Source organism: Ranitomeya variabilis, chromosome 3 (assembly GCF_051348905.1).
Source record: "Ranitomeya variabilis isolate aRanVar5 chromosome 3, aRanVar5.hap1, whole genome shotgun sequence".
In the NCBI taxonomy this organism is placed as follows: Eukaryota; Metazoa; Chordata; class Amphibia; order Anura; family Dendrobatidae; genus Ranitomeya; species Ranitomeya variabilis.
This window is the reverse complement of record NC_135234.1, coordinates 395650259-395665695: the sequence shown is the minus strand read 5'-3', so window position 1 is coordinate 395665695 and position 15437 is coordinate 395650259.

Sequence of the window (15437 nt, the reverse complement as noted above, 5' to 3'; positions counted from 1 at the left end):
TGCAGCTGAGGAAGCCACCTCCAGACCAGCAGCTCCACTTTCAGCCACCAGAGGGAACCCACGGACAGAACTCACAGAAATACCATTCCTGACCACAGGAGGGAGTTCGAGAACAGAGTTCACAACAGTATGGTATATTTGTATGGCTGTGTGTGTATGCATGTACAGTATATGTGTGTATGTATGTTTATGTGCATGTACATACAGTATATGTGTATGTATATGTGTGTGCGGTATGTTTATACTATATGTGTATATACTGTATGTGTGTATGTACAGTACGTGTATGTGTATCTATGTATGTACGGTATACAGTATGTGTGTGTATCTGTTTGTATACACGGTATATGTATGTACGGTATACTGTATGTATGTGTATTTGTGTATATGTATTTACGGTATGCGTATACACTATGTGTATATAACTATGTGTGTATGTTTTGTAGGGATTTCACTCAGGTGCGACGGCTGACACTTAGGAGGCAGGTTCCAACAAAAGTTCAAAGGTTTATTGCTTCATAAACCAGTTTAGCATAAACAGGAAAAACAAATAGCCTTTAACTCAGGCAAAAGGGAAAAAACAAGTGTCCATTCCTTCAGGCTCAGTGCTGGAGCCTTAACACACTGGAGGCGAGCACCTCCACACATATCCCCTGTGTTAAACATTAAGGTACCGTCACACTAAACGATATCGCTAGCGATCCGTGACGTTGCAGCGTCCTCGCTAGCGATATCGTTTAGTTTGACACGCAGCAGCGATCAGGATCCTGCTGTGATGTCGCTGGTCGCTGAATAAAGTCCAGAACTTTATTTGGTCGTCCGATCGCCGTGTATCGTTGTGTTTGACACCAAAAGCAACGATACCAGCGATGTTTTACACTGGTAACCAGGGTAAACATCGGGTTACTAAGCGCAGGGCCGCGCTTAGTAACCCGATGTTTACCCTGGTTACCAGCGTAAAAGTAAAAAAAACAAACAGTACATGCTCACCTGCGCGTCTCCCAGCGTCTGCTTCCTGCTCTGACTGAGATCCGGCCCTAAAGAGAAAGTGAAAGCACAGCGGTGACGTCACCACTGTGCTGTTAGGGACGGAGCTCAGTCAGTGTCAGGAAGCAGACGCTGGGAGACGCGCAGGTGAGTATGTACTGTTTGTTTTTTTTACTTTTAAGCTGGTAACCAGGGTAAACATCGGGTTACTAAGCGCGGCCCTGCGCTTAGCAACCCGATGTTTACCCTGGTTACCCGGGGACCTCGGCATCGTTGGTCGCTGGAGAGCGGTCTGTGTGACAGCTCTCCAGCGATCAAACAGCGACGCTGCAGCGATCGACATCGTTGTCGCTATCGCTGCAGCGTCGCTTAATGTGACGGTACCTTTAGCCTGTCTTATATAGAGCTAACCACACCCAGTAACCCATCACATGATTAGCCATGTGGTCTGACATCACCACAGGTCCTGACAGACATATAGGTAGCTATGGTTACATCACAGCGGCAAGCCATCTATCACATATCTCCTGTCGATTAGACACCCTTTAGCCACGCTACATACCTCCCCCCTCTGCCTAAAGCCGTGGGGCTTGGCACTTTCCCCCACTAGACAAGGGATTCTTGACAGGGCATCAGCATTACCGTGCAGCTTTCCGGCCCTATGTTCCACATGGAAACAGAAGTCCTGTAGTGCTAAGAACCAACGGGTGACCCTAGCATTTCTACCCTTCGTTTCCCTCATCCACCTAAGTGGAGCATGGTCGGATATCAATCTAAATTTACGTCCCAGCAGATAGTACCGTAATGTGTCCACCGCCCATTTTATGGCCAAGCACTCCTTCTCAACGACTGAGTAGTTCTTTTCAGATGAGGACAACTTCCTACTCAGATAGAGGACAGGATGCTCCTCCCCATGTAGCTCTTGGGAAAGGACTGCTCCCACCCCGACATCTGAGGCATCTGTCTGAAGAATAAACTCTTTTTTGAAGTTTGGGGTCATCAGAACGGGTTGCTTACACAAAGCCTCTTTCATTTCTTGGAAGGCTGACTCTGTTTCTTCGGACCACTTAACCATTACTGATTTTGTCCCTTTTAGCAGGTCAGTCAGAGGCGCAGCCAACGTGGCGAAGTTTGGGATGACCCTCCTGTAATATCCCACGATTCCCAGGAAGGCTTTAACTTGCTTCTTGGAAACTGGTTTTGGCCATGTTTGAATTGCCTCCACTTTACTGATTTGGGGTTTTATTTCTCCACGACCCACTATGTATCCAAGGTACTTAGCTTCCTCTTTACCCAAGGCACACTTCTTCGGGTTTATTGTAAATCCGGCCTCTCTTATAGCATCAAACACCGCTTGGACCTTTTCCAGATGACTCTCCCAGTCCGGGCTAAAGATGACGATATCATCCAGGTACGCAGCAGCGTATGCCTTATGGGGTGCAAGGATTCTATCCATAGCCCTCTGGAAGGTCGCCGGAGCTCCCTGTAGGCCAAACGGCATCCGGACATACTGGAAACATCCATCTGGTGTAGAAAACGCCGTCTTCTCCTTGGCTTCCTGTGCCATGGGGATCTGCCAATACCCCTTCGTCAAATCCAAGGTGGTTATGTACCTGGCGGGCCCAAGCCTTTCGATGAGCTCATCAACGCGGGGCATGGGATAAGCGTCAAACTTGGAGACCTCATTCAACTTCCGATAGTCGTTGCAAAACCTCCACTCTCCATCAGGTTTTGGGACCAGGACAATTGGGCTCGACCAACCGCTCTTGGATTCCTCAATGACTCCAAGCTTCAACATACGCTCCACTTCCTTGGAGATAACTTCTCGACGAGCCTCAGGAATACGATAGGGCTTCACGTTCACCCGCACATGTGGCTCTGTTAGGAGCTCGTGCGCTATGACCTTCGTGTGTCCTGGCAACTCTGAAAACAGGTCCCTGTTTTTCTGGAGTAACTCCCGGCACTGTTGTTTCTGGGTCTTCGATAGCGTCTCCGCTATAGTAACCGCTCCAACCTCACCTTCTGGGTTGCTTTACAACGATGGAGTTACTGTCGGCTCTCTATCTTGCCACGGCTTGATGAGGTTGACATGGTACACTTGGAATGGTTTCCGTCTTCCTGGTTGGTGAATTTTATAATTTACTTCACCAAGTTTCTCGACAACCTCATATGGCCCTTGCCATTTGGCCAAGAACTTGCTTTCCACTGTCGGAACTAACACAAGAACTCGGTCTCCCAGATTGAACTGCCTCACTCTTGCAGACCGGTTGTAGATTCTGGCCTGAGCTTCTTGTGCCTGGAGGAGGTGTTCTTTCATGATAGGCATCACCTTTGCAATCCTCTGCTGCATCAGGGCCACATGCTCAATGACGCTTCTGTGGGGCGTGGCTTCGGCTTCCCAGGTTTCCTTGGCTACATCCAGGAGTCCTCGCGGATGTCGGCCATATAGAAGCTCAAACGGTGAGAACCCTGTGGAGGCCTGTGGAACTTCACGAATGGAAAACATCAGATAGGGTAAGAGACAATCCCAGTCTCTACCGTCTTTCTCTATAGCTTTTCTCAGCATGCTCTTCAGTGTCTTGTTAAATCTCTCAACCAGACCATCTGACTGGGGATGGTACACCGAGGTCCTCAACTGGGAGATTTTCAGGGCTTTGCATAACTCCCTCATCACCTTGCTCATGAAAGGTGTCCCCTGGTCAGTCAGGATCTCCTTCGGCAGACCTGTCCGGGAAAAGACATGGACCGACTCGCGGGCTATACTCTTCGAGGAAGAATTTCTCAAGGGAATTGCCTCAGGATAGCGTGTGGCATAGTCCAGGATGACTAATATATACTGATGGCCCCGGGCTGATTTAACTAAGGGACCAACCAAGTCCATGGCAATTCTCTCGAACGGCACCTCAATAATGGGCAGTGGCACAAGGGGGTTCCGGAAATGAGGAGTGGGAGCAGTTAGCTGACATGTAGGGCAGGACCTGCAATAGTTCACTATTTCTCGGTGACACCCAGGCCAATAGAATCTCTGCACAACCCGTTCCTGTGTTTTTTCCACCCCTAGGTGTCCACCCAAGATGTGTGAATGGGCCATGTCCAACACCTTCCGTCTATGTGGACCCGGCACTACCAACTGCTCTACCAACTCCTCCCTTATTTTCGTGACCCGGTACAACAACTCCCCACTCATCAGAAAATGGGGAAACCTTGTGTCTGCCCCCGGCTCCTGTACCACCCCGTCAATAACTGTGACATTATTAAAGGCTTCCCTCAGAGTGGGGTCCCTATGTTGGGCAGTCCCAAAATTTTCACCGGTTACCTCTAACTCCATAGTGTCAGATGCAGGGGATACTTCCTCCTCATCCCCAACCAGCACACAAAAAGGAAACCTGTCTGTCTCTGGGTGTGGTGACACCCTTCCAGGGTTCACTGGTTCCCTACCCTTGCTAGGGAGCTCAGAACCTTTTCCCCACAAATCCTAAAACAGACAGAAATCCCGGCCAATAATTATAGGGTGCAACAAGTCCTGCACGACGCCGACTATGTGGGACTCAGTGCCACATGCCGTTTCAATGTCCACCCTTGCCAAAGGGTAGTCCTTGGCATCACCATGTATGCACCGCACGCCGACCTTCTTTCCCGGGAGCAGGTGGAGAGGGAAAGTGGCCCTCACCAGGGTCACTAAGCTCCCTGAGTCTAGCAGCGCCATTGCTGCTCGACCGTTAACCCCTACACGCTTGAGGTCCCTCGTTGGGCAGAGAGTTCACACTGCAGGCTGGATACGCAAAGTATGAACAACGGCATCCCATGCTGCAGTCCATCTGCTCAGTGGTCTGGGAACAACGGGCAGCTATATGTCCTGGCCCGTGGCACCTCCAGCAAATAATATCACCCGTAGGGACCTTGGGCACCACCTCCCCCGCCCTTTGTGACCTTGGACGCGCCACCCCTTTTTGGGACTCAGCAGCTTTCTGAGACCCCCAGTACGGCATGGGCTGCCTCCCAAAGGAGCCTTCCATCCCTTGGTATCTCTCGACCAGTCCGATCAGTTCGTCGGCATTCTGGGGATCACCCTGGGCAACCCAAGTCTGTATGGACCTCGGGAGGGAATCCACAAACCGATCCATCATCACTCGTTCCACCATCTGTGCAGGTGTACATAACTCTGGCTGCAGCCATTTCTGGACCAGGTGCAACAGGTCAAACATTTGGGAGCGAGGCGGTTTGTCCCGGTGATAGGCCCAGCAGTGAACTCGCTGTGCCCTAACAGTCAGTGTCACCCCCAAACGTGCGAGAATCTCGACTTTCAATTTGTGATACTCTTTGGCATCCTGCAAGGTCAAATCATAGTACGCCTTCTGGGGTTCTCCCTTCAGGTATGGCGCCAGTACCTCTGCCCACTGCTCTGGCGGGAGTTTTTCCCTCTCAGCGACCCTCTCAAACACCATCAGGAAGGCCTCAACATCATCCCCGGGGTTCATTTTCTGTAATGCGCGTCTTACCGTCTTCCGGACGTGGGTGTCATCAGCCAAACCTGGGGTTGGGGCGCTCGTCTTGCCCTGGATGGCGGTTGCCAGAAGCTGCATCTGCTGCTGTTGCTCCTGCTGACTCTGCCGTTGCTCCTGCTGGCTCTGTTGTATCTGCTGCATCAACAGCTTGTTGGTCTCTTGCTGGTTCTGTTGCAACTGCTGCATAAACAGCCTGTTAGCCTCTTGCTGCTGTGACTGCGACTGGACCAAGTGTTTCAGCAGGTCCTCCATTTTCCCCGGCAATGCTTGCTGGCTGACAGCCGACTTGACCCAGGACATCCAAAAAATAGACTTACGTCTCCGAGTGCCCGCACGTCTACCACCAATTGTAGGGATTTCACTCACTGAGGTGCGACGGCTGACACTTAGGAGGCAGGTTCCAACAAAAGTTCAAAGGTTTATTGCTTCATAAACCAGTTTAGCATAAACAGGAAAAACAAATAGCCTTTAACTCAGGCAAAAGGGAAAAAACAAGTGTCCATTCCTTCAGGCTCAGTGCTGGAGCCTTAACACACTGGAGGCTAGCACCTCCACACATATCCCCTGTGTTAAACATTAGCCTGTCTTATATAGAGCTAACCACACCCAGTAACCCATCACATGATTAGCCATGTGGTCTGACATCACCACAGGTCCTGACAGACATATAGGTAGCTATGGTTACATCACAGCGGCAAGCCATCTATGCGACACATATCTCCCGTCGATTAGACACCGTTTAGCCACGCTACAGTATGGTATGTGTGTGTATGTACAGTACATGTATGTGTATCTGTATGTATGTACGGTATGTGTGTATGCATGTAAGGTATATGTATTTATATGTATGTACGGTATATGTATGTGTATCTGTGTATGTACGGTATATGTATGTATGGTATGTGTGTGACTACGGTATATGCATGTGTGTATGTACGGTATGTGTATGTATGACGGTATATGTATGTGTATCTGTGTGTATGTATGGTATATGTATGTGTTTGCATATACTGTATTTGTATGTGTATCTGTGTGTATGTACAGTGTATGTATGTACGGTATATGTGTGTATGTTTGTACAGTATATGTAGAGCAGATACCAGACATATCGTGGTTATGTAATCTATATAATTGTCTAAGGGGTACTTCTGTCTGTTTGTCTGTAACTTCCGTAACGGTAATCCCGCATCGCTGATTGGTCGCGGCCAGCCGGGCGCTACCAATCAGCAACAAGCTTAGTCCGGCCGTGAATTGGCCCCTCCCTACTCCCCTCCAGTCAGTGCCAGTGTGTCGCCCATATCCCGGACTAACTTTTTACTATTGATGCTGCCTATGCAGCATCAATAGTAAAAAGATATAATCTTAAAAATAATTTAAAAAAATAAAAAATTGTGCTATTCTCACCTTCCAACATCCACCGATGCGCGCGATGCTGCCGCCAGCTTCCGTTCCCAGTGATGGGAGACCGCTAAGTCATCTGGGTAATTTCGCAATGCATCACTGGGAACGGAAGCTGGAGGCAGCATCACGCACATCGGGACAGCTTCGGTGGACGCCGGAGGGTGAGTTTATAACTATTTTTTTTTTAACAGGGATATGGTGCCCACATTGCTATATACTGTGTGGGCTGTGTTATATACTGCGTGGCCTGTGTTATATACTGCGTGGCCTGTGTTATATACTACAGTATTATACTATGTGGAGGACTAGGGGGAGTATATTATACTATATGGAAGACTATGGGGGTGCAATATACTATATGGAGGACTATGGGGGTATATTATACTATATGGAGGACTAGAGGGAGTGCAAAATTCAGGATATTCATCAAGTAATTGAATTGGTTATGCCAGAACAAAAATCATTGTTCTCATCAGCACATCGCCCAGTGAAAACTGCAGATATGCTGCTAAGATGATTTATTTACTAGTAATCATTCTGTCCCCATCATTATTCCTCAGCCAGTGTAAAGAGGCTGGGAAACAAGTGGCAAATGACTTTAAAATTGTTGATCACACTTGTTTAGTGGCCTGAAATCAGCGCATGTAGCTACAACTAAAATGTTTCTGTGTGATGTGCAATATGTTAGTATTTACTTTACTGTGATGTCCCCCCCTGGGGCAAAGTAAAAATGTAAAAAAAAATTAAAATTACATGTGTAAAAAAAAATAAAAAATTCCTAAATAAATAATAATAATAATAAAAAATATTGTTCCAATAAATACATTCCTTTAGCTAAATAAAAAACAATAAAAGTACACATATTTAGTATTGCCGCGTCCGCAACGACCAGACCTGTAAAACTGTCCCACTAGTTAACCCCTTCAGTGAACACCGTAAAAAAAAAAGCAAAAAACGCTTTATTATCATACCACCGAACAAAAAGTGGAATAACATGCGATCAAAAAGACGGATATAAATAACCATGGTACCGCTGAAAACGTCATCTTGTCCCACAAAAAACGAGCCGCCATACAGCATCATCAGCGAAAAAATAAAAAAGTTATAGTCCTCAGAATAAAGCGATGCAAAAATAATTATTTATTTTGCGCCAAAACATAAAAAATGATATAAATGAGGTATCGCTGTAATCGTACTGACCCGAAGAATAAAAATGCTTTATCCATTTTACCAAACTCGGAACGGTATAAGCGCCCCCCCAAAAAAAGAAATTCATGAATAGCTTTTTTTTGTCATTCTGCCTCACAAAAATCGGAATAAAAAGCGATCAAAAAATTTCACGTGCCCGAAAATGTTACCAATAAAAACATCAACTTTTCCCGCAAAAATCAAGACCTCACATGACTCTGTGAACCAAAATCTGGAAAAATTAAAGCACTCAAAATGTGGTAACGCAAAAAACATTTTTTTGCAATAAAAAGCGTCTTTTAGTATGTGACCGCTGCCAGTTATAAAAATCCGCTAGAAAACCCGCTATAAATAGTAAATCAAACCCCCCCTTCATCACCCCCTTAGTTATGAAAAATTAAAAAATTTATTTATTTCCATTTTCCCATTAGGGCTAGGGTTAGGTCTAGGGTTAGGGTTGGGGCTAGGGTTAGGGCTTCAGTTAGGGTTAGGGTTGGGGCTAAAGTTAGGGTTAGGATTACATTTGCAGTTGGGAATAGGGTTGGGATTAGGGTTAGGGGTGTGTCAGGGTTAGGGGTGTGGTTAGGGTTACAGTTGAGATTAGGGTTAGGGGTGTGTTTGGATTAGGGTTTCAGTTATAATTGGGGGGTTTCCACTGTTTAGGCACATCAGGGGCTCTCCAAATGCGACATTGCGTCCAATCTCAATTCCAGCCAATTCTGCGTTGAAAAAGTAAAACAGTGCTCCTTCCCTTCCGAGCTCTCCCGTGCGCACAAACAGGAGTTTACCTCAACATATGTATCAGCGTACTCAGGACACATTGGACAACAACTTTTGGGGTCCAATTTCTCCTGTTACTCTTGGGGAAAAAACAAAACTGGGGGCTAAAAAATAATTTTTGTGTAAAAAAAAAAAAAGTTTTATTTTCACGGCTCTGCGTTATAAACTGTAGTGAAACACTTGGGGGTTCAAAGTTCTCACAACATATCTAGATAAGTTCCTTGGGAGGTCTAGTTTCCAATATGGGGTCACTTGTGGGGGGTTTCTACGGTTTAGGTACATTAGGGGCTCTGCAAATGCAACGTGACTCCTGCAGACCAATCCATCTAAGTCTGCATTCCAAATGGCGCTCCTTCCCTTCTGAGCTCTGCCATGCGCCCAAACGGTGGTTCCCCCCCACATATGGGGTATCAGCGTACTCAGAACAAATTGGACAACAACTTTTGGGGTCTAATTTCTCCTGTTACCCTTGGGAAAATACAAAACTGGGGGCTAAAAAATAATTTTTGTGGGGAAATTTTTTTTTTATTTTCACAGCTCTGCGTTATAAACTTTAGTGAAACACTTGGGGGTTCAAAGCTCTCACAACACATCTAGATGAGTTCCTTAGGGGGTCTACTTTCCAAAATGGTGTCACTTGTGGGGGGTTTCAATGTTTAGGCACATCAGGGGCTCTCCAAACGCAACATGGTGTCCCATCTGAATTCCAGTCAATTTTGCATTGAAAAGTCAAATGGCGCTCCTTCGCTTCCGAGCTCTGCCATTCGCCCAAACAGTGGTTTACCCCCACATTTGGGGTATCGGCGTACTCAGGACAAATTGTACAACAACTTTTGAGGTCCATTTTCTCCTGTTACCCTTTGTAAAATAGTACAAATTGGAGCTGAAGTAAATTTTTTGTGTAAAAAAGTTAAATGTTCATTTTTATTTAAACATTCCAAAAATTCCTGTGAAACACCTGAAGGGTTAATAAACTTCTTGAATGTGGTTTTGAGGGGTGCAGTTTTTAGAATGGTGTCACACTTGGGTATTTTCCATCATATAGACCCCTCAAAATGACTTCAAATGAGATGTGGTCCCTAAAAAAAATGGTTTTGTAAAAATGAGAAATTGCTGGTCAACTTTTAACCTTTATAACTCCCTAACAAAACAAAATTTGGGTTCCAAAGTTGTGCTGATGTAAAGTAGATATGTGGGAAATGTTACTTATTAAGTATTTTGTGTGACATATCTCTGTGATTTAATTGTATAAAAATTCAAAGTTGGAAAATTGCGAAATGTTCAAAATGTTCGCCAAATTTCAATTTTTTTCACAAATAAGCCCAGGCAATATCAAAGAAATGTTACCACTATAATGAAGTACAATATGTCACGAGAAAACAGTGTCAGAATCACCGGGATGCGTTGAAGTGTTCCAGAGTTATAACCTCATAAAGGGACAGTGGTCAGAATTGTAAAAATTGGCCTGATCATTAATGTGCAAACAATCCTTGGAGGTAAAGTGGTTAATGAATAACATTTCCCTCATGTCTGTTTCACATCAGCACCATTTGTAAAATGTTATTTTATTTTCTTAGCATTTTAGAAGCTTTAAAAATGTATCAGTAATTTTTCATTTTTTCAAGGAAATTTACAAAACTTGTTTTTTTAGGGAACTATTAAGTTTTGAAGTGACTTCGGGAGTCTTATATATTGGAAACCCCCAAAGTCACATTTTAAAAACTGCACCCCTCAACGTATTCAAAATTGCTCTCGGATAGTGTATTAACCGGCATAACAGGAATGAAGAAATCTATTTTCACCATCTAAATGCTGATAATTTCTGAACAGACCACTATAGCCGGCAGACTTTCTAAGGCCGTTATATAGCCATGAATTGCCATCGCACAAAACAGGACCACACAATCAAGATCTCAGGTTGACGATGGGGTTAAAGAGGGAGCCCGCACCCTCTGTTATCCATCTAAATGCTGTAGTCATTATTGACCGCAGCATTTAAGGGGTTAAACGATTAGAGTTGGTACCTACACTGATTGAGGCTGATGCAGCAAGTTGTCATATATAGTGTACAGCTGATAGCTGATGGATTGTCACCTGAAAGGGGATGCTAATCTCTTAAATCGCAGGTCAGCAAAACTATTGTACTCATTTGACATAGTGACTGAAATCATAAATTTGATTCAATGGTAAGAGCACCTAAAGAGACCTAAAGTTAAAAAAAACTCCCTAGGTCAGATGCTGTGTCTGTGCTGCTGGTCCTGGTCTGTTATTGTCTATGTCAGATAAACAGCACTTCAAGCAATCTGTAAGCTTAGCAGGTCAGAACTTTTTGTGCCGTCAACTAGGGCAGATCTGCTGAGCACACTTATCGGCAGAGCTGATCACATCAACAGCTGCAGCGCTGCGCTGTTGATGTTATGTCAGCGCAGCAGACAATGTCACTGGGAGCAGTGGTGGAGACTCAGCACTGGAGTTGGGGAGGGTGTTTTTTATTAAATAAACTGCCGCTGAGGGACAGGTATACTTCAGATTAAGAAATAGTAAAAGAAAATGTAGGTTCTTCTATAATCTAATGTGGAGTTTTTTGCTAATCTATTTTCTGACTTTGTGCCACTGCCTGATTGTGGGGATCCCTGAAAAACTTTTATTCACATCAGCAGTTAATGCCATTGATGGGTGGATCTATTCAGGGCCACCATCAGGGTATTACTGCCCTTCCTTCTATATGGGGACCAGTAAGCAGAAGCAAAGACTGGGTCTGCCCCTCCCTCCTTTTGCTTCTGCTTACTGGGCCCCAGGGTACAAGAAAGTACTGTGCATTGGCATGCCGCCATCAGCGGTACACATTTTAGCCCAGGGAACATTCCTGGTGCTGAATAGCCATTATTATTATTCTTTATTATTATTTATATAGCACCATTAATTCCATGGTGCTGTACATGAGGGTTACATCAAAATACAAATATCACTTACAGTAAACAAAACTAACAATGACAGACTGATACAGAGGGAAGAGGACCCTGCCCTTGCGGGCTTACATTCTACAGGATTATGGGGAAGGAGACAGTAGGTCAAGGGTTGCGGTAGCTCCAATGGTGTTGAGGTGGCCGTGTGGTCTTTACAGGCTGTAAGCTTCTTTGATGAGGTGGGTTTTAAGGTTTCTTTTGAAGGATCCAAAAGTAGTGGATAACCGGATGTGTTGGGGCACTGAATTCCAGAGGATGGGTGATATTCGGGAGAAGTCTTGGAGGCGATTGGGTGAGGAGCGAATAAGCGTGGAGGAGAGGAGGAGGTCTTGGGAGGACCGGAGATTACATGAGGGAAGATATTGAGAGATTAGTGTGGAAATATATGGAGGAGAAAGATTATGGATGGCTTTGTAGGTCAGTGTTAGTAGTTTAAACTGGATACGCTGGGAAATTGGGAGCCAGTGAAGGGATTTGCAAAGAGGGGAAGCAGGAGTGTAGCGAGGAGAGAGATTAATTAGTCGGGCAGCAGAGTTAAGGATGGACTGGAGGGGTGCGAGAGTGTTAGAAGGTAGGCCACAGAGGAGTATGTTGCAGTAGTCAAGGCGGGAAATGATTAGGGCATGCACGAGCATTTTGGTAGAGTGTGGGTTGAGGAAAGGATGGATTCTGGAAATATTTTTGAGCTGGAGGCGACAGGAGATGGCGAGAGCTTGGATGTGCAGTTTGAAGGACAGGGCAGAGTCAAGGGTTACTCCGAGGCAGCGGATTTTGGGGTCAGGGGAAAGTGATTTTATTTATTTTGATAGATAGATCAGGTAGGGAAGATATGCGTGATGGAGGAAAGATAATGAGTAGCCATCAAAACAGAATGGCAGAGCAGCTTCAGGGGAAATCTCTCCACCTCCTCTGTGACGTTCTGGTGGCGGCACCTACGCGATGACTTCATCACGTGCGAGCCGGCATGTACGCGCACTACTGATACCAGGAGCGGAGCTATGCCTGCAGGGGATCATATGAGAGGTAAGTATGAAAAACTTTTCTTTTTTTTCTTAATAAAATGAATTAAATGGGTGTTGGGGGGGCGGGAGTGATCATGAATTGAGGCTGTGGGACAGTGAATAATGTACTGAGGTGGGGGAGCACAAATTATGATGAATTAGGGATGGGGACTACTTATGATGAATTGAAGGTGGGGGTTGGTGAGGGCAAATAATCATGAACTGAGGGTGGAATGAGGAGAGCAAATAATCATGAATTGAGTTTGGGGAAAAGGAAATGATAATTGAGGGTGGGGGATGGAGGGCAGTAAATGATGATGAATTGGGGTGTGGGCAGCAAATAACATTAAACTGAGGGTGGAGGACAGTAAATGCTGTATTGTGTGTGGGGGAAATGATGATGAATTGAGGGTGGTGGAGACCTGTTGATAATAGAGGGTGGGAGAGAGAGAACATAACATGAATTGGTGTGGAGGGGGTCATGTAAATATAATGTTAGCCCCCCGCCTAAAGTATACAATAAATACGGCGGGGGTCTCATGGCCACATAGACCCTAAGAATTAACATTTTCTTTTAGTACTGTTCTATTAGTAAGTTCATTGAAAGGTCAGTGTATTTTCTGTGACTTTTCAAGAAATGGTTAGAACCGGTTTCAACCAGTGTTATTGCGCCTTTTTTTCTGGATCCTCATTGGCAGTTGGTGTTTTTGGCGGTCTTTTTTGAAAGATATAAACCCTTGGTTACTGTATTTTTCCTCATTCTGACGGAGCAAGAAGAAAGAAGAGACTTTCCTTAGGGATGGAGAATCTCCTTCAAGAGCTCCTGTCTAGAGCCGGCGGAGAGGATGGAGTGGAATGGCTTAAGAGCTGCTTGCCTATGAAACCTCTGTCTGCAGCTTCTGAAGCCGGTGCCAGGTCCAGGAAGCAGAAGACGACCTTCTCTGCTTCACCCCCCGACATCCAGGCGCGGCATCCGCGAAGCAAGCAGGAAGTCGCGACGCCCTCCTTCGAAGTCTCGCAGCCCGGCGCGAGACTTCCGCCGCCATCATCGGGAAGCTCCCACAAGTCATCGGAAGCTGCCGGGAAAGCCGGTGAGGGTTGCGGCCGTAAAAGCGCTGCGGTGCCCTCAGCTTCTCACCTGGGCGGCTTCATCAGCATCCCATTCAAGGCTGCAGGTCGTTTCCAGCTGACCCGCAGCAATCGTCAGATGAAGATGAGTTACCATCACCAGCAGTCATGCAACTACTCGCCCAACAAGGAGGGCTTGAGCGCAGGCTGCTCCGGAGATCAAGGACGTGATGACTGATCAACAAGGGGTGAGACTTTAAATGTTCCCTTGTCTATCCCACACAATCAATTGAAGGATATTATTAGATCGGTATTAGCTGAGGCATTAGGTGATGTGATTAGCTCCCCTTCACCAGCAGTTTTCCATGCCTCTTCATCTATGGAAGCCCCTTTAGTCAATTCTACTCCTATTAATCCGTTTAAAGAAGCTCTTACCTGTGAGCTCTCCCCATTGGGCTTCCATTTAAGCTCTTCTGTCAAGGAGCTTATATGGAACAACCATTATATTGATCTTTTTTCCTTACTCCCTCACAAAGATCAACTTCCTAAATCCGAAAAAAAGGATGACAAATCTGAGCTAGATGATTTTAAACGCAGCTCTACCAAATCTTTTCACAACTGGATACAGGCCTATTCCATTTATGCTGCTGTGCTGGGCGAAAAATCCCCTAGCCTTTGTAGCAGATTATTTCAACATATGGATATAATACTAGCGGCTTACCGCAACTTCGGTGGCTCTGCATGGCTCAATTACGATGAAGCCTTTAGACATAAATTATCGGTCCATCCAGAGGTCAATTGGGGAACTAAAGATATTGGCCTTTGGATTAATCTCATGCTTCCTCAAAGGCACGTTAACAACAGACAATCCACTGGTACCTTTCCTAAAAATGGCGTTTGTTTCGCTTGCAATGAATCCTTTTTAATACTAGAAAAAAAATTACATACTGGGAACTAGAATTAAAGCTTAGTGAACATATATCCCCTTAAAACAAAATTTTATTACAAATTTTTAAAACACACACCAACCCAGTGCTTAATGGCAGAAAAAAATCTGCCTAAAAGATACAAAAAAGACCAAGGTCTAGCGCATACCCTGCAATAACCTTTCCTGTCCCCTGCCTGGCTGTGGAGGTTGGCACCCTAGTACCGATTTTTTGGCGCCCCCACTCAACGTGAACTAACCCTCACTACCCTATCTCACCCTACTATGCCCTACTATGCAGGTGAGAAAACAATAATGCGTAAGAACAGAGATGAAGAAAGGCAAAAAAATGGTCTTGAACTTTGCATTACGGATTATTCCAATAGGCCGTGCTTTTTCTAGGAGCCTCTATGAGGCTACAAAAGGTCTCTCATCTCCTAATTTTCATATCCGAGTTCGTTCTGAATTAAAGGAAGATGCCAAGATTTGGCTTTCCTTCTTGTCAGAATTTAATGGTAGGTCCCTCTGGCAGTCTTCTTTTGTTTCTGCTGACGCAATTCCTTTTCTTTTTTCCGAGGATAGTATTTCTGGTCTCAGTATTTTGTTTTTATCGCAT